The 18,620-nt window shown below is 37.1% G+C and overlaps 1 pseudogene; it reads left to right on the top strand.

The window, feature by feature from the left end:
- The first annotated feature begins 3,400 nt into the window (after positions 1-3,400).
- LOC127557513 (tissue alpha-L-fucosidase-like) lies at positions 3,401-18,315 on the top strand (annotated as a pseudogene).
- The last annotated feature ends 305 nt before the right edge of the window (positions 18,316-18,620 follow it).

Raw genomic sequence — 18,620 nt, forward strand, 5'->3', positions numbered from 1 at the left:
GTCACCTATAAAATGGGATTAATAATAGTGCCTACTTCCCGGAGTTGTTGTGAGAATTAAACGAGGTGATAAAGCACTTAGCATATTGCTGGTACACAGTAGGTACTTACATGCTTGTTTCCTTCCTCTCTGCAGAGAAATGGTTAAACTTCAATGGGCAGGAAATCTATGCTTCTAAACTGAGGGACAAACAAATGGAAAAAAATCGCAGAGTCTGGTGAGTTGCCTTCAGTCAGATTGGAGGAAGGGAGGGAAGCTGATGTCTCAAGATCCCCTGTCCCATTCCAGGTGAGGATTCCTCTGAGATCACCAGACCTGCAGGAGAATCCTCTTGGAAAAGCCCAGAGGCTGCAGTGACTTTCAACCCTCCACCCCTCAGTTCTTTCCCAAGCCATCATCCTTGCCCATCTACACTTGTCTCCCTTCCTCCTTTGGACCTCTGACTGATCCAGTTTGATATTCCACCATCCTTTCCCTCCAGCCCCTAACTCCCTTATCCTATTGAAGATCTATTCCTTCCGGGCTCCAGACTTGATTGGATTGGAAGGATTGGGCAGTGTTCAAAATTTTATTCTCTCAGGAGGCTACCCCTAATCACAGTGATAGCTCACAGTACCTTACACTTTCTAATAAATCATTTTTCCTCATGGCAACCCTGAGAGATAGAAAATCAAGGATCATTGGTATTGATGAAGAAATTGAAGACCCAAAAGAGAACAGAATTTCCCCAAGGTCATTGGGCTGAGAAGGGTCAGAGCAGAGCTCCCACGCAGTGCCCGTTGGAATATACCACAGCTTGTCTGTGTCAGTCAGATGGACTGAGTCCAAATGACTCTAAGGCTTCTGGGATTAACCTTCGGACTGGCCTTGTGAGCTTCAGCAAAGCACATCCACTTTCTGGCCCTCAATTTCCCTTTCTTTTTAAAGGTTACCCTTTAGGGTTGCTTCCCACCATGATGATCTCTGGTCTAATGTTCTGTCAGAATCTTAGACTGTGAGCTGGTTATAAAATTTGAAGCATACTTATTTGTTCCATACAAACAACAACTTCTTGGGCTTTTATCTGGGACCTCCAGATGACACTAATTCAGAGTATAGAGGGAAATTTTCTCTATTTTTGGCTAACATCCTGGGGAAACAGATATTTCCTTTTTACTTCAGGAGAAAAAATATATATATTTTGTCCAGACCAAAATTCTCCAATCCTTTCTGTGTAAGGAAGTGGCTGGAACAAAAGCTAAGTCTGTAAAATAGATTAAAACTGATGTTAACCAGATTTACCTGGGGTCCCGATAAGATCTTGCAGGGATTGGTGCCTATGACTCATCTAAAGAAAAGATATTGATCTCTGGGAGGAGAATCTTTCAGACCTCGAAGGCAAAACTCCAGGGAGAAATTGAACATTGAAGTTTGAAGATAAAATGATTGGTGTGTTAACTCCAAACTGTATTTTGACATCTAACCTTCAAGATGTCTATTAATGTCACCTCAAATTATCTTGGGGTAGAGGAGTATCTGAGATTTGGGGGTGAGAGGGGAGAAGGGATGGTCTATGCTAGTTTGGACATTTTTCTCTGTAAGCCAGAAAATGCTTGGATGTAGAATAACATTAAGTTAAATTAAATTGACTACCAGATTTGTGCCTTTTTCTTTGACAATTGTGATAATTTTTTTGTGTTCAATCATTTTTAAATTGTGTCTGATTCTTTGTGAACATATTTGGGATTTTCTAGATAAAGATCCTGGAGTGGTTTGCCATTTCCTTCTCCAGCTCACTTTTACAAATGAGGAAACTGAGGCAAACCGAATATGTGACTTGCCTAAGGTCACACAACTAGTAAATATCTGAGGCCAGATTTTAACTCAAGAAGAGTTTTCCTGACTCCAGGCCTGTTACTTTATCCACTGCACCAACTACCTGCCCAACATTTTAACCAAGATTATTAAGGGTAAAAACCCAGACTTTGCTTCTCTTTGTTTCTCTCAAGTAGCATTATTGGAATCCCCAAGGATCCCATCAGATTGTAAGCTCTTTGAGGGCAGGGACTATCTTTCTCCTCTTTTTGTATCCCCAGAATTTAGCATTGTGCCTGGCACATGGTAGGTACATAATAAATATTGACTTTGAAATGGTCCAAGAGGCCAAAGAGATTCTAACCATCTTGTTTCTCTGCTCCAGATCATTCCAGCTTCCCCAGTGACGTACTTGAATCCTCATACCAAAGGGAGTAGGATGAGTTGTCCCATGATGAATACGTGTTAATATTGAACTCTGCCATTTTGATTTTCCTTTGAAGTTGGAAGGACAGGAATTGATTCTACTTTCATTGATCCAGAGAAGGTACTCTCTAATCCATTTTAATCTAGACAGTTAAACATGCCAACCCCAGAGTTAAAGCTGGGGATTTATCATTGTCTACCATGGTCCTTCATCATGAAGGAAAGGGAGGATGGTGCACAGGGAAGCTCTTACATTGTCCATTTCGCTAACTTATCTACATCATTGCCCTTATCTCCTAATTTAGTAATCTTGTCAAAAAAATGAAGTTAGTGTAGCAAGATCAGTTTAAGGAAGCCACGATGGCTCTTCATATTCAACACTTTACTTTTGAAATGTTTAGAACTCTCTCTTTGCTTATTCAGTCTAGAATTTTCCCAGAAAACTAGTCTGCTCTCAGAGGGATCTTCCTTAAGCACAAGACTAATGATCAGTTGGGAAACAGCTGAATAAGTTATGGTATATGAATGTAATAGAATATTATTGAATATAATGAATAGATGAATAGTGAATAGATGAATAATGAATAGAATATAAGAAATATTGAGCAGGCTGATTTCAGAAAAGCCTGGAGAGATTTACATGAACTAATGCTAAGTTAAGTGAGCAGAACCAAGAGAATATTGTACTTGATAACAAGATTATATGATGATTCAACAATGTTGTGATTTAAGGCAATTCCAATAGATTTGTTATGGAGAAAGCCATCTGCATCCAGAGAAAGAATTATGGAAACTGAATGTGGATCATAGTATTTTCACCTCTTTTTTTGTTGTTGTTTGTTTGGGTTTTTTTCCTTTCTCATGTTTTTATTTTTTCACGGTATGACAAATATGGAAATATGTTTAGAAAAATTGCACATATCTAACCTATATCAGATTGCTTGCTATATTGGGGTGGGGGAAGGGAGACAAATTTGTAACTCAGGTTTTTGCAAAAGTGAATGTTAAATGTTGAAAACTATCTTTGCATGTATTTAGAAAAAAAAGTAAGGAAAAGAAAAGAAAATCAGGGCATTTGTGATTCTCTGATCTTATGATCTCTCTTTCATTCTCCATGATCTTTTAAATATTATTAGAAATGGCTCAGTAAACACAGCTGCCGTTTCTTTAAGTACCGAGCATGCAGTTCATCACCTTGACTTTTGCCTTGCTACTGGACTTGGGTGACTGGAAGAAAAAGTGAGACTGATGATTTTGTGACCCTCTGCCTCATTTAAATCCCATTCGTGGGCAAGTAAGACATCAACCATGATGTCATGAGTGATGTCATTTCTTTCTAAGAGGAAGGAAACAACAACAACTTATCTAGGGTATCAACTCCCTGATAGTCATTGTTCTGTCATTTCATATAGAAAACTCATTCTTCTTTGCACAGAAAACAGAAAGAATTGAGCAGCTATGACTTATTCTTTGTTTATCCTGGAATGTCCCTCATTCAAATGAAAACTCCTTGAGAGTAAAGATTGTATTTATTTGTGCTTTTCTTTGTGTCCCCAATGCTTACCACAGTGCCTGGGACACAGTAGATGCTTAATATATGTTTATTATCTTGTTGACATTTATTTTTAAAAAACATGTGTATAATAATTTTCAGAGGCAGCTAGGTGGTGCAGTGGATAGAGCACCAACCTGAAGTCAGGAGGATCTGAGTTCAAATCTGACCTCAGACACTTAACACTTCCTGGCTGTGTGACCCTCGGCAAGTCCCTTAATCCCAACTGCCTCAGAAAAAAAAAAAAAAAAAAAAAAACACCAAAAAATAAATAATTTTCAACATTCACCCTTGCAAAACCTTGTATTCCAAATTTTTTCTCCCTTCTTTCCCCCTTCCCCCTCCCCTAGATAGCAAGCAATTCAATATATGTTAAACACGTGCAATTCTTCTATACATATTTCCACAATTATCATGCTACACAAGAAAAATTAGCTCAAAAAGGGAAAAAATGAGAAAGAAAACAAAAAGCAAGCAAACAACAAAAAGTGAAAATGCTATGTTGTGATCCACACTTAGTTTTCATAGTTTTCTCTCTGGTTGCAGATGGCTCTCTCCATCACAAATTTATTGAAATTGCCTTAAATCACTACATTATTGATAACAAGATCATTGGATTTGGCCTGAATCATCTTATTGTTGATGGGAGCTCTGTCTATCAGAGTTGATCATCACATAATCTTCTTGTTGCAGTGTACAATGTTCTCCCGGTTCTGCTCATTTCACTCAGCATCAGTTGATGTGAGTCTCTCCAGACCTCTCTGAAATCATCCTGCCGATTGTTTCTTATAGAACAATAATATTCCATAACATTCATATACCATAATTTATTAAGCCATTCTCCCACTGAGGGGCATCCACTCAGTTTCCAGTTTCTTGCCCCTACAAAGAGGGCTGCCACAAACATTTTTGTACAAGTGAGTCCCTTTCTCTCCTTTAAGATCTCTTTGGGGTATAAGCCCAGTAGAAACACTGCTGGATCAAAGGGTGTGCACAGTTTGATAACTCTTTGGGCACAGTTCCAAACTGCTCTCCACAATGGCTGGACAGTTCACAGCTCCACCACTTGTTGACAGTTATAATGAGCATCTTCTCGCCTCCTGATTCTTGACAGGAATAATTATAAACTGATCAGAGAAAAGTGTCTGGAAGACAAGATGACACCAATTTTGTCTTATTCTATCTCCTTCTACAAGACTCTTCAGCTGGAGCCTCAAGGGAAGTGGGTTCCTCACAGTGTGTTCTTATTCCCAGATCTCTTGCACTCATTACTGTTGAACTCCTCCAAACTTTCTCTCCTCTCACTGGCACTTAACCTTTTATAATCTGGCTTCTAAACTTATCATTCCATCCACACGGCTCTCTCCAAAATTTCTAATGATTCTTAGTTGCCAAAGCCAATGGACTTTTCTCCATCCTCATCCTTCCTGACCTCCCTGCAGCCTCTGACACTATTGATCACTCCCTCCTCCTCAATGCTCTTTTCTCTCTGGATTTTTGGGACACCTCTCTCTTGGGTCTCCTTTCTGGCTGACTGCTCTTTGTCTCCTTTGATAGATTCAATCCAGGTCATGCCCTTTAACTGTAAATGTCATATAGCCTTCTTCTCTTTTCCCTCTATATTTCTTCCTTTGGTAATCTCATCAGATTCTGTGGATCTAATTACCATCACCATGCTCAACATTCTTAAATCTATCTATCCTCAAGCTTACAATCTAGGGTTATCTTGAATTCCTCACTATATCTCACTCCCCAAGCTGTTGTCAAAGCCTGCAAATTTTGTCTTTGCAGCATTTCTCAAAAACACTGAATGGATCAAAACCATCCAATTTAAGGACAATTGGAAATGAAAACTAACATTATTCTGTTTGCCGCTGGCCAATTTTTTGCTGTTGTTCAGTGTTGTCTGACTCTTTGTGACCCCATTTGGAATTTTTTTTAGAAATGATCCTGGAGTGACTTAGCATTTCCTTCTCCAGGTTATTTTACAGATAAAAAAATTGAGGCAAACAAGGTTAAGTGACTTGCCTAAGGTCACACAGCTAATAAGTATCTGAGGCCAGATTTGAGCTAATGAAGGAGTTTTCCTGATTCCAGGCCTGGCACTCTATCTAGTGTGCCACCCATTGCCCTTGTCAATTTATACCCAGATCCTTTTACCCAAAGCTATTAGAGAAGAAAAATTCCAAAAATCCATACTATTATTCTAATGTAACTTCTTTTTAATTTTTTTACTTAATGGTATTTTATTTTTTCCAATTACATTATATAAAGATACATATATACAAATATAAAGATATTATAAATACAAATAACATAGATTTATTTGTATTGTATAATAAAATAGAAATAAAAATAAGATACAAATAAAAATATTTATGCAAATATATAGATAGTTTTCAACATTCACTTTTGTAAGATTTGCGTTCCAAATTTTTTCTCTTTCTCTTCCTTCCCTCTTTCCTTCTCAAAAGAGCAAGCAATTTGATATAGGTTACATGTACAATCATTTTAAACATATTTACATAATAGTCACATTGTGAAAGAAAAATCAAAACAAAAGGGAAAAACCATGAGAAAGAAACAACAAAAAAGTGAAAATACTATGCTTTTTTCTGCATTCAGTCTCCATAGTTCTTTCTCTGGATACAGATGGCATTTTCTATCCCAAGTCTATTGCAATTGTCTAGGATCACTGTATTTCTAAGAAGAGCTGAATCTGTCATAGTTGATCATCACATAATCTTTTACTGTATCCAATCCACTCCTGATTCTGTTCACTTCACTAAGCATTGGTTCATATAAGTCTTTCCAGGCTTTTCTGAAATCAGCCTGCTCATCATTTCTTATAGAACAATTTAATATTCCATTATATTCAAATACCATAACTTATTTAGCCATTCCACAATGATGGGCAATGTACTCAATTTCCATTTTATGTAACTTCAAATATAACTCATCCTTATAGGTTCAGTCCAATTAATCTTACACATATTGCAATTATATCTTTATCTCAAATTTTTACACACACTGAGCATGATAATTGTGGAAATATGAATAGAAGAATTGCACATGTTTAACGTATATTGGATTACTTGCTGTCTAAAGAAGGGGATGGGAGAAGAAAGGAAAAAAAATTAAAGCAAAAGGTTTTGTAGTGGTGAATGTTGAAAACTATGCATATATTTTAAAAATAAAAAGCTAAAATTTTTAAAATTTAAAATTCAAAAATTTAAAAAACTAATGCATACTGCAATTATGGTTGTCAATGTTATAAAGTCCATTGAGTCTCTATTCCAGATCCAATCTCAATCATTATTCCAGGAGCATAAGTAAACTCCACAGGGAGAAGGAATTTCAATCTTCCACACATCATTCTGGATTATTTAATCCCACAAGCATCCTTCTCAGGATGGCTGAATTAGGGTCCAAGTTCTCTTGAGGAGCCAGTGGTATGAAAACTGCATTACTGCATTCCCCACTTAATAACTTTTAGGCATAATTCCATGGAGATAGAGCAGAAGAGATCCTTTGTGAATCTCCCATACTTGTGAACTCCAATGACTACTTAAATACTTCTTGCTTATATGAGCTCTCCAAAGGTGTGAACACAAGCATTGTATCAATTAGTTCTACTTAGTACCTTGTTTCAGGTTCTGGCCTAAAACATCTCCTTGTAAGATCAGATCAATGATACTGAACCATGCTAAATTAGATAATTATTGTCTCTATCAACTCTAATGACTTAACAATTTATAAAGATTCCAACAGAGATCTTTGAGTCCCTCATTGATAAGTGAGAACATCGAATATAGCTCACACCTGATAACTCAACGGGCCTTCTCTGTACCACTGAAGTGTCACAGTCTACCAGACAATCTCACTTATTAATATAGAGGCAGAATTGGCAAAGAGCTCTCCCAAACCCACTGGATTTCAACAGATTCCTAATATAAGGACATTGACTTTTTCAGATAGCACCAACATAAGTACATAAGTCTTTATAAGTATATTCCAAAATGAAGCTGTAGTATTGGCTTTATGACAAATGTATCCAATTAAATCACTCTTGATTCTCCTAATTAATGAGAAATTCTGGGGCTGGCTAAGGTTTCTAAATTATCAGTCCAGGAAGTGAAGTCTTAGAGCAAGGATAGGCAAACTTCAACCCTGTTTTTGTATAACTCATGAACTAAGAATGGTTTTTGCATTTTTAAATGGTTGGAAAAATCAAAGGGAGAAAATATTTCATGATATATGAAAATAGATGAAATTTAATTTTCAGCAACCATTAATAAAGTTTTATGGAAACACAGCCATACTCACTTATTTTCCTATTACGACTGATTTTGCATAGCAATCATACAGTTTGAGTATCGGTATTGGTTCTTTCCTCACTTTGATGCAGCAATTCAGTGATGCTGTTACAACTAGAAGGTATTTCAAGTGTCACACATATCACATTATTTCAACCTTTTTTTTGCTTCCCATTACCATATATGTAAACAAGAAAAGTGGGTTTCGAATGTTGTGCTATTAAGGCATAGAGGAGTATGGATCATTTTGTTATCAAATTAGATGGTAAAGTATTATGTTTATTATGTACTGGCATTTAACTGTTCTAAGAGAATATAATATATATCTATTAGATTCAGCCCTCATCACACTATTCCTAACCCACGGGAAAGCAAGAATCAGAAAAATTAGAAAATTGAAAAGAGACTATTGCAACATGGCAGAATTTCTTGGCAAGAATTAAAAAATGAAAATGAGGCTACAATCAAAATCATTTTCTTAGTAGTTAATTTGTTAAGGAAGGAAGAAAACCCATTTACCAATGGTGAGTTAATTAAATTGTGTTTCCTTGCAGCAGTTAAAGAAATGAGTCTAGATAACACAGACTTGTTTAAGGCTATTAATCCTTCAGCTCAATTAAAATTATATGTTCTTGGACATATAACAATAATTGGCAGTACCCAGCTACGTGAAAAGACATTTTCAAAGAGGAAATCTATCAAATTTCAGCACAGACCAGCATTAACTGAGGAACATTTGTAATCAGTTTGATGATAGGGAATATTAACGTTGGATCCCAACTAAGCAAAATGTTATCACCCCCTTAAAAAAATAGAATTCCATTCTTACTATATTACAAAAGTTATACTTATTATTAATACTATATGTTGAATTTTTCTGATAAAAAAGAACTACATAAATGAAATTTCTCTCTTGTTATATGAATTGTTGTTGAGTCATTTCAGTCATGTCTGACTCTCTGTGATCCCATTTGGTGTTTTCTTAGCAAAAATACAGGAGTGGTTTGCCATTTCCTTCTCTAGCTCATTTTACAGAGGAGGAAACTGAAGCAGACAGGATTAAGACACTTGCTCATGGTCACTGTGCTAGTAAGTAGTGTCTGAGGCTGGATTTGAACTCAATCCAAAATAAATCTTCCTGATTCTAAGTGCAGTGCTCCATGTTCTGTGCCACATAGTTGCCCCTGTTATACAAGTACCTATGTATTATGCTCAGTTTTGCCTATTGTCTGGCCCTTTTAGAAAAAGTTTGCTAACCCCTGTCCTACAGTAGTGAGTGCTGGGAAGTAATAAGTTGGGATTGTTAACTTCTGTTTCTTTTTTTTTCAGATTCTCATTTTTTCTCTACCACTCCTTCCCCCACTGAGAAAACAAGAAAAAAAATCTCTATATATAGAAAAGCAAAACAAATGATCATATTAGTCATGTGTCAACCTGTCCTTTCTATAAGGAAATGAATAATATGGTTTCACCATGAAATTGTGGTTGGACTTTATTCATTAGATGCTATTCATTTCTAAATCTTTCAGAGTACTTTGTCTTTAGGATATTATTGTTAATTTTTTCCTGATTCTGCTTACCTCATTCTGCAACAGTTCATACAAGTCTTCCCAAATATTTCTGAAACCACCAGCTTTCTCATTTCTTATACCACAATAATATCCCATCACTTTCCTATATACCATAATTTGTTCGATTGATGAATTTCTCCCCCTCCTTCTAAGTTGTGGGGGGGTTTTAAATTTGTTTTTACCACCACAAAAAAGAGCTACTATAAATATTTTTGGTATATATAGATACTTTTTCTCTTTCTTTTATTTTTTGGGGATATAGACTTACTAGTGTTATTGCTGACTCAAGGGGCATTATGCACAGTTTAATAACTTTTGAGGGCATAGTTCCAAACTGCTCTCCAGAATGGATGGACAGGTTCACAGTTCCACCAACAGTATAATAACAGGTTGTTAATTTAAAAATCCCTGTCATAGAATTAATGACCATTTACCTTCTTTTCTAATTTTAGAAGGCAATTATACGATAGTAATTATTTTCAGATCACCAATACCCAAGGCTAATAAGGCTAAATCTATTACTTTGCAAAATTCAAAGACATCATTACAAAAAATACATAATATTAGTAATGATGGTTAGTATTAATAATTTGTGTATCAATCATTAAAATAATTTTATATATCAGTATGCACTCTTCTCAAATTCTGTCTTGAATATATTTCTGGTCATTGACATAAGCAATTCAACTATTAGTCTCACACAACCCATTTCATAATTCTTAGGTAAATTTTTCAATATTCAATTCAATATTCCCTCCAGAAAGGAAATGCCTCCAGAAAGGCATTTATCAGGTATTAAAGTAAAGTCCTATGTTGGGGGGAGTCAGCAAACTACCACAAGGAACCATTTTTTTGCTCAGCAGTAGGACCTCTGAGATCAGGAGGAAACTTAAGTTCTGGAAGAAAGTAAAATGATTTGGCCACGATGACACAGGTTAAGTAAAACCATTTATTTTACATATGAAGAAAATGAGACTTAAAGAGGCAAATGAATTGCTGAACTGGTATGTATCAGGTACTGAGCTGAACTCTTCCATAGTGGTTTACACAGTGGCTTCAGTTACAATTCTGAATAAATTGAGGTAGTAAGTTCTAAAAATAATTTCTAGTTCATTTTTAAAAATACTTTTTAGTGGAGCAAACATATTAAAGAAAAATATTCAATTTAATAAAAAATTTACTCAATACTTAATTTGCACAAGAGATACAGATATGATCAACTCATCTTTATGACTAGGGCTTTCCAGTTTGTCAGTTTTTGGCCGTCTCTCAAGCTTAAATCACAATATATAAATTACTGTGTGATTACTATTTGTTTTTTAAAGTTGGCCTTTAAAAAATTCCTAGAGGGCGCTGCTGTTAGGGGGCACAGTGGATAAAGCACCAGCTGTGATGTCAGGAAGACTCCAGTGCAAATATGATCTCAGACACTTAACACTTCCTAGCTGTGTGGCCCTAGGCAAATCACTTAACTGCAACTGCCTCAGGGGGAAAAAACTCCTTGAGATGATTCTTACTGCTTCATATTTTTTAGGCATATCCATTATGGTCTCTACCACTCACTTCTGGAATGGTTTCATCCCTTGTATGTGCTTGACAAGACAAACAACTTCACCACCCAGAGTTTTGTCCAGGCCAAGATCCTACCAGAAATAGTTGATCTTGTGAATAGGTAAGAACTTCTCTGACCTAGAGTTTTTATCCTCCATAAAAATCGGATTATTGAATTTATACTACTATTCCCATTTCATGAGGTTTTGTACCCCTAAAGGGCTAGAGAAACAGAAGGTACGGGCATTTATTTTTATTGCTTCAAAAATATCTTCTCAGGGGACAGGCATTCCACTGAGCTCTGGGTGCGGTCTTATCAAGAGGTAAGGGTCTTCCTATACCTCCAAGTAACCAATAATTTCTATGAAGTTTAAAGGCTAGAGTAAGCCCATTAACACTGCTCTGAAAATGGGTCCAGAAATAACATTCTGTGGTTGCAAAGGCCCCCTCTTTTTTTTCTTGCCAAGTATGTCACCTTCTTGGAGTAGGGATCTATCAGTGAAGAGCTTGCTTCCCAAAGCAGAAGGCCTCTATTTACAGAGTGTCTTCGGATCCTCAGAGATGAAGCAATTTAACAGTATAGTCTAGTCTAGGGGAAGGACTTGAACCCAAGTTTCTGACTCCAAAGGAGCTCTCTCTACACTGCTCCTCTGCAAGGTCCTTGACCTCCGTGGTTTCAGCCTTGTGAAGCAAGGAAAATAGTCCAGTCAGTGTTCAACTTCCAGCATGTTACCCTTCCATGCGTCTTTCGGATATAAACCTGACCTGATCTGGTCTGATGGAGAATGGGAAGCCCCTGACACTTCCTGACACAGAGTTCCTCACCTAGCTGTACAATGACAGCCCTGTGAAGGTGGGTGACTGGTTAATGACTGGTTGTGACAGCAGAAGGTTGAGTGAGCTAGGGCCTGGAACCACCATATTTTTCCTTTTCCTCCATGATTTTTCAGAAGAGAAAAGAATTCTGGATGGGAACTAAGGAAGCTTGGAGGGGTGTGGGATGCAGCGTGCTACTGTGGGGATGTTTTGTGAGACTGGAGGAAGAGTAAGAAATTCAAGTTCCTATACCATTGTACTTGGCAGATGTTGAAAAGAATTGTTCCCTAACATGGAGTCTTAGATGACATCCAGAGCAGTCCTTTAGATCTGGAGCCAAGGATTAGTAATGTAAATTTCATTTCATTTTTGCCAGTGATGTTTTATGAAGAGCCTACTATTTACATACGTGTTGATAAGACAGTTTAGTTGGAGAACTAAATCACATGCACACAACTATAATACAATATAGTCTATATGATCCATGAATATAGGATGGATCCCAGTAGGTCTAAGAGAAAGCTAGTAAAGATAGCTAATGCACTGGATGCCCTGGGCTAAATCTAACAAAATGGAATTAAGAGGGCTGAATATTAAGTCTTCACTTGGGAACAAATGTCATCTTCACCAGTGTAAGATAGGGAAAGGGAGGAATAAACAGACAACAATTGTTCTGAAAACAGGCTGCAGATTCAGTGAACTATAAATTTCACATGAGCCAGCAATGTGATGTGAGAGAAGAAAAAGATAATGGGATCTTGAGTTACATAAAGAAGGGCTAAGTTTCCAAGAATAGAGAAGTAATAATCCTCCTGTTTGGTTTTCTGACCTCATCTGGAAGAACACGATCAATTCTGGCCCCCACAGCTTAAGAAGAGCAAGAATAAGCTAGAGTACAGGAACGGGAACATAGCAAGGATGGTGAAGGACTGTGCATTCTTGTCATGTGAGGACCATCTATCTTTACTTAACAGAATAAATTTCTGAATTGCAAAGTCAGCCAAGAAAACCTGGTCAATTTTCTTTTTTTTGGCTGAGGCATTTGGGGTTAAGTGACTCACCCAAGATCACACAGCCAGGAAGTGTTAAGTGTCTGAGGGCAGATTTAAACTCAGGTCCTCCTGACTTCAGGGCTGGTGGTCTACCCACTGCACCACCTAGCTGCCCCTCTCAATTTTCTTTTATAACTATAGGCAAAAGAATCCATGTGGCTTCCTCCCTAGTGACTCGGCTCTCCCTTTCTTTTAGGATCAAATCGTGGTCAATGATCGATGGGGCAAGGGCAATCCCTGTAATCATGGGGGTTACCTTACATGTCAGGATAAGTATAAGCCAGCTACTCTTCCAAAACACAAATGGGAGATGTGCACCACCCTTGATAAGAAAGCCTGGGGATATCGCTGAACAATGGAGAGCAAAAATGTTATGACTGATTTAGAAATCATTTCGGTAAGATCTGCTTTGACTTTGGTCTTCTGAACAGGGATGGAGAGAGGAGGACATAGGGGAAAGACAGTAGGAATCAGGAGAACAGGGTTTGGGTCTTAGCTACATGAGCTCTTCCTTGAGTGTGCTTTTTCATCTCTACAGTTAGGAGACTGGACTAGCTCACCCTCTGTATTATGAATTCTAAGGTTTTTCCCTGTTCCGACATTTTTTGTACCAAGAGTCTTCCCAACTCTGACATTCTGAATTCTCAGAACTCTTCCTGCTCTGACATTCTGGGTTCTAAGAGTCTTCTGAATTCTGACACCATCTTCTCCATGGAGGCTTTTCCCACCCCTGTGCTCTTCCTTCCAAACTTCTCTGTGTTTCTACATATTGAATTGATTCATTTTTGATTCATGGTGTATCAAAATCTTTATCTTCCCCATTGTAATGACTCTATGAATTGGTATCATTCTTTTTCTTCTTTTTTTCTGGATGCAATTGAGATTAAGTGACTTGCCTAGAGTCACACAATTAGTAAGTATCTTGAGGCCGGATATGAATTCAGATCCTCCCAAGGTTAGAACCTGTGCTCTATCCTGATTTCAGAGCTTGTGCTCTAGCCAATGCACCCTATTCTTTTTCCTTCTTGTATTGCCAGTACCTATCACAGTACTTGGTATATAGTAAGAATGAAAAATATTTAATGGGTTTACTTGGGTCTCTTCCCACTTAGATGATATATATTTCAAAAATCCTTCTAGCCCTTAGTGTGAAAGGACTTTTTGTCTATGAATCTCATCTCCATGATCTGAAAGAATCTAAGAAACAGAGAACGTGTCCATGGCTGTTTGGTTGTTGTTTAACATTTATGAGTTTCTGAGCAATGTTTCCAGTATCACTATTAATTAGTGAGACACTTCACTTTCTTTATTGTTTTTTTCTTCTGTCCAGGAACTAATTGAAGTTGTGTCCTTTGGAGGCAATTATCTGATCAATGTTGGACCAACAAAAGATGGTATCATCCCCCCTATTTTTGAAGAAGGGCTCCGTTCTGTGGGGAGCTGGTTGAGCATCAATGGAGAAGGGATGTATGCTTCTAACCCATGGAGAGTGCAAATGGAAAAAAAACACCACCACTGTATAGTAAGCTGCTTTCCTTTGCATTTGGGAGTCACTAGGTGAGGATCTGTGGATCCAAACGTGGCTTACTATTTACCCCATAACCAAAAGTCTCCCTGAGCTCCCCTGCATGCTGACCCCAGCAATTTTCAGAAGCTTCCTGATTCCCCTCAGGTTGAACCCTTCTGTCCATTAAGAATTCAGCAAATCCTATCAGCTTGCTCTAGTTCAAGACTTCTTGGCCTTTTTGTGTTGTAGATATATTTGGCAGTCCAGTGAAATTTTTGAATCCCTTCTAAGAAAAATGATTTTAAATGTGCAAAGTAAAATACCACAGATTTCAAAGAAAACCAAGTATGTTATAATGAACATAATTTTTTTTTCTCTATCCAAATTTACACACTCTTTATGAACCACATTTGGGGTAGATGAACTCCAGGTTCAGTTACTTCTCTAATGCAAACCTTAATAAAATTTTTCTAAGTGAGTGATAGCCCTCAGCTAGAGGTTATAATCTTAAATATGATAGGCAAAAAGAGGCTCCAGAAAAGATGCTATGTGAGAAGAATACCCTAGACTGGAGGTGAAGAATTCTGGGTTTTTGAGGTTCAGCTTTGCCACTAACTCTATAAAAACAATCTCTGGGTTCTATAATCTAAAACTGTCATGGTCTTCATAACTTGCAAACTCACTAAGTAATCATAAAACATCATCATTTCTTTATCACAAAGGGAAACTGTGAACCTTCTATAGAGCTATTCTTAGCCCTCTCATTTTTTTTTTCAAATGAGGAAATGGCAGACTCAGAAGTAAAATGATTTTTCCTGAAGCTACCTTTTTATTCTCAGTTAATCTACAGATGCTTTGGGTCCAAATAAGTCTTCTGTCATGCTTTTAGCAGGTTCTTTCCCCATTCCAACCCATCCTTAAATGGTTGTGATTGGTAAAATAGCATTATGACTCACCATGGTGGTGCAGGGGACAGAGTACTGGCTTTGGAGCAGAGGACCACTTAGGTTGAGATCCTACCTGGGTTTCCTTTTTCTTTTATGTAAAATGCCTCTGAAGTCCATTTCCAGCACTCTCTAGGATCCCAAGATAATCTGTCTATTAAAAGATAGTTTAGTGGCTCTCTTCAACAATGAGATGAACCAAATCAGTTCCAATTGTTCAATAATGAAGAGAATCAGCTACATCCAGAGAAAGAACTATGGTAAATGAGTGTGGACTAGAACATAGCATTTCTATTCCTTCTGTTTTTGTCTGCTTGCATTTTTGTTTTCCTTCTCAGGTTATTTTTACCTTATTTCTAAATCCGATTTTTCTTGTGCAGCAAGATAACTATACATATGTATGCATATTTTGTATTTAACATATACTTTAACATATTTAGCGTGTATGAAACTACCTAACATCTGAGGGGGGGAAGAAGAGGGAAAGTTGGAACAGAAGATTTTGCAAGGGTCAATGCTAAAAAATTACCCATGCATATGTCTTCTAAATAAAAAGCTATAAAGTTAAAAAAAGAGAGAGAGAGAGAGTCTACCTTATATTCATTTGATGAATTGCTGATAAATTGATTGAGAGGGAAGGAAAATCATAAAAAGAATGCTACCAGCTTTTAAATTCAAAAAGATTTCCCAAGTTCTAGATATTCATCTAGATACAAGACTTATCAATGGAAATGGACTCTCATAGGTTAAGTTAAAAAGTGAAGGCTGCCTACTTGGATAAGTGTGTGGTGACTGTTTTCTACAGGTACACCACAAAGAAATCTGCTGTGTATGCTTTCTTCACCTCTTGGCCACAGAATGGAGTGGTACAGCTGAACTCCCCTCTTCCAACAGAAAGCACAAATGTAAGCAGTCTTCCATGTTGCCCATTATGACAGAAAGTTCCCTCTCACTGTGAAAACATTAGCCAAGTTCAAAAATCCTCTAAAGCAGAGATATCACATTCATGTTCCTGTCTATAATCTGTGAAGATTACTACATAGATGATGTTCCTTTATGATTTTCTAGGCATTGTTCACAATGTTTTTCTTCCTTCACATGAGAAATTACCTTACCCCACTCATTTGCAGAGCTCAAATTTGATAGATTTGATGTTTTCCTCCTTTTTTCCTTTTAAAAAATATAAACAACAGCTCTCTGGGAGGGACGGAACTGGAGTAGGAGTGGGGAGCAGGATAAAAGCAATATAAAAACAGAATATAAAAATTTATTTTAAAAAAAAGAAAGTTCCTATTTTCAAGGAATTTATATTCTTTAGGGAAAGATAACATCTATAAACAAATAAGTAAATAGGAAATGTTAAAAAAAAATTTTTAAAGCTTTCTTCCTACCCAGACAGTAAAGAGATATTACAAAGTCATGTAATGTGAACAATTTTAAGATCAAGATGAATCCTCCTCAATGGACTGAAAATACCAGGCTAGAAAATAATTGGAGCCAAAAACCAAGTCTTCAGACAATAAATCTGTTGCCCTTCATAGTTTATATCACTAATTCTCTGTAGCCCTCTCTGAGGCTCAATCCTTTTGCCTATGTCAAGAGAATGGAGCATATAGTTTAATATCCTTCCAAACACATTAGTTCAGAGTCTTAGAGCTAGTTATATATAATGGTCATATCTTGTTTATTCTTTTCTTCTTTCTTCCCAGGTGACGATGTTGGGAATCCCAAAGTTGTTGAAGTGGTCAGAAAGCTCAATGTGTAAGGGTCTCATCATTGCCCTGCCTGAATTCTCTCCAGATATTGCAAATATGAAAATCTGGGTCCTCAAATTACAGGATGTGCACTGAGGCATTGTGTTGAGGGATATAACACCAATATCTATGACTCTATCATTTTGATTTTTGCTCCTAAGACAGGAAAATTACAATAAATTGACTCTATCCTTATTCCAAAGAAAAATTTTCTGATCCATCTTAATCAAAGGACAATGCACCCTGTTTGACTTCAGTGGGTGCCTGTCATTTATAAGCTTCCTCTGCAAAAGAACAATCTTTCAGGAGAGAGATCTCAGTGTTTCCCTGACCTTACCCAAGTGGAAACTGGTTAGGATGAAAGTCTCCTTTTTTCCTTTTCCCCTACTCCTCCATATTTTCACTGTGACAAATGTGATATAAGTAAGAGTCAGGCACTAGAAGATTGAAGGAAGTGGAACAGGTTTGGCAAAATAATGCTGAGTTTGTTGATTTGGTGTCAGTTGCTAGTTAAAGAAACTTTGTCCAGGGTGAGCCAAAGATGAAGAAGTAGGGATCCCAGTAAAATGTAACACTGAACAAGCAGGGTCCAGCTAGTGGGCAACGTTTGTGAATACAGCAACACTCCTACAGGAAGACAAGATGAAGATGGCATCCTTGCTTCTTAGACTTATACCAAACACCAATGATGGCTACATTAGAGAATCCCAAGTGTAATTCTAAACAATGGTTGGGAATGGAGTTGATTGATAGTTTCATCTTTGAGGGATGCAATTATGTCCAAGAAAGTGGCATTCTGGCAGCTGGGTACTACCCTTCTCTATAGAGCAGTCCTTAAATTATTAAAAGCCAAGTTTGTTCATGCAGAGAACTAGAACAGGATAGTCTTTAGTTCCTACTTCTCCATGCTAAAAGTTCCACATGGAAGAAACCTAGAATTCCCGTTGCCTTGGGTTGGGAAAAGAATAGGAAAGGATACTTGGTGACATCTATATAGTAGAGGATTTGCTTTTGTTTGCATTCCCATCTAGAAAGCATTATTGGCATCATGTCACTTGTTAACTTTTGTTTCAAAATGTGAAATAAAAGAACAAATACAATTTCAGATTTTTGTCCTGTTCTTTATATGTGAATTTTTTGACAACTGTGAAAAAATAAACTTTTTTTTCCATTTAAAAGGGATGTTGTGTAGTTAATTTTGCCAAGCAGGCCCCTGTCTAGGTTTTCAGAAATCACTCTGTACAAGGGATCTTCAGTGTGTCCCCCAAACTCAATAGTAAAGTCAGAATTCTGATGTTGGACAATGCAAAATGATCCATCGGGAGACAGGAACATTA

Source organism: Antechinus flavipes, chromosome 3 (assembly GCF_016432865.1).
Source record: "Antechinus flavipes isolate AdamAnt ecotype Samford, QLD, Australia chromosome 3, AdamAnt_v2, whole genome shotgun sequence".
In the NCBI taxonomy this organism is placed as follows: Eukaryota; Metazoa; Chordata; class Mammalia; order Dasyuromorphia; family Dasyuridae; genus Antechinus; species Antechinus flavipes.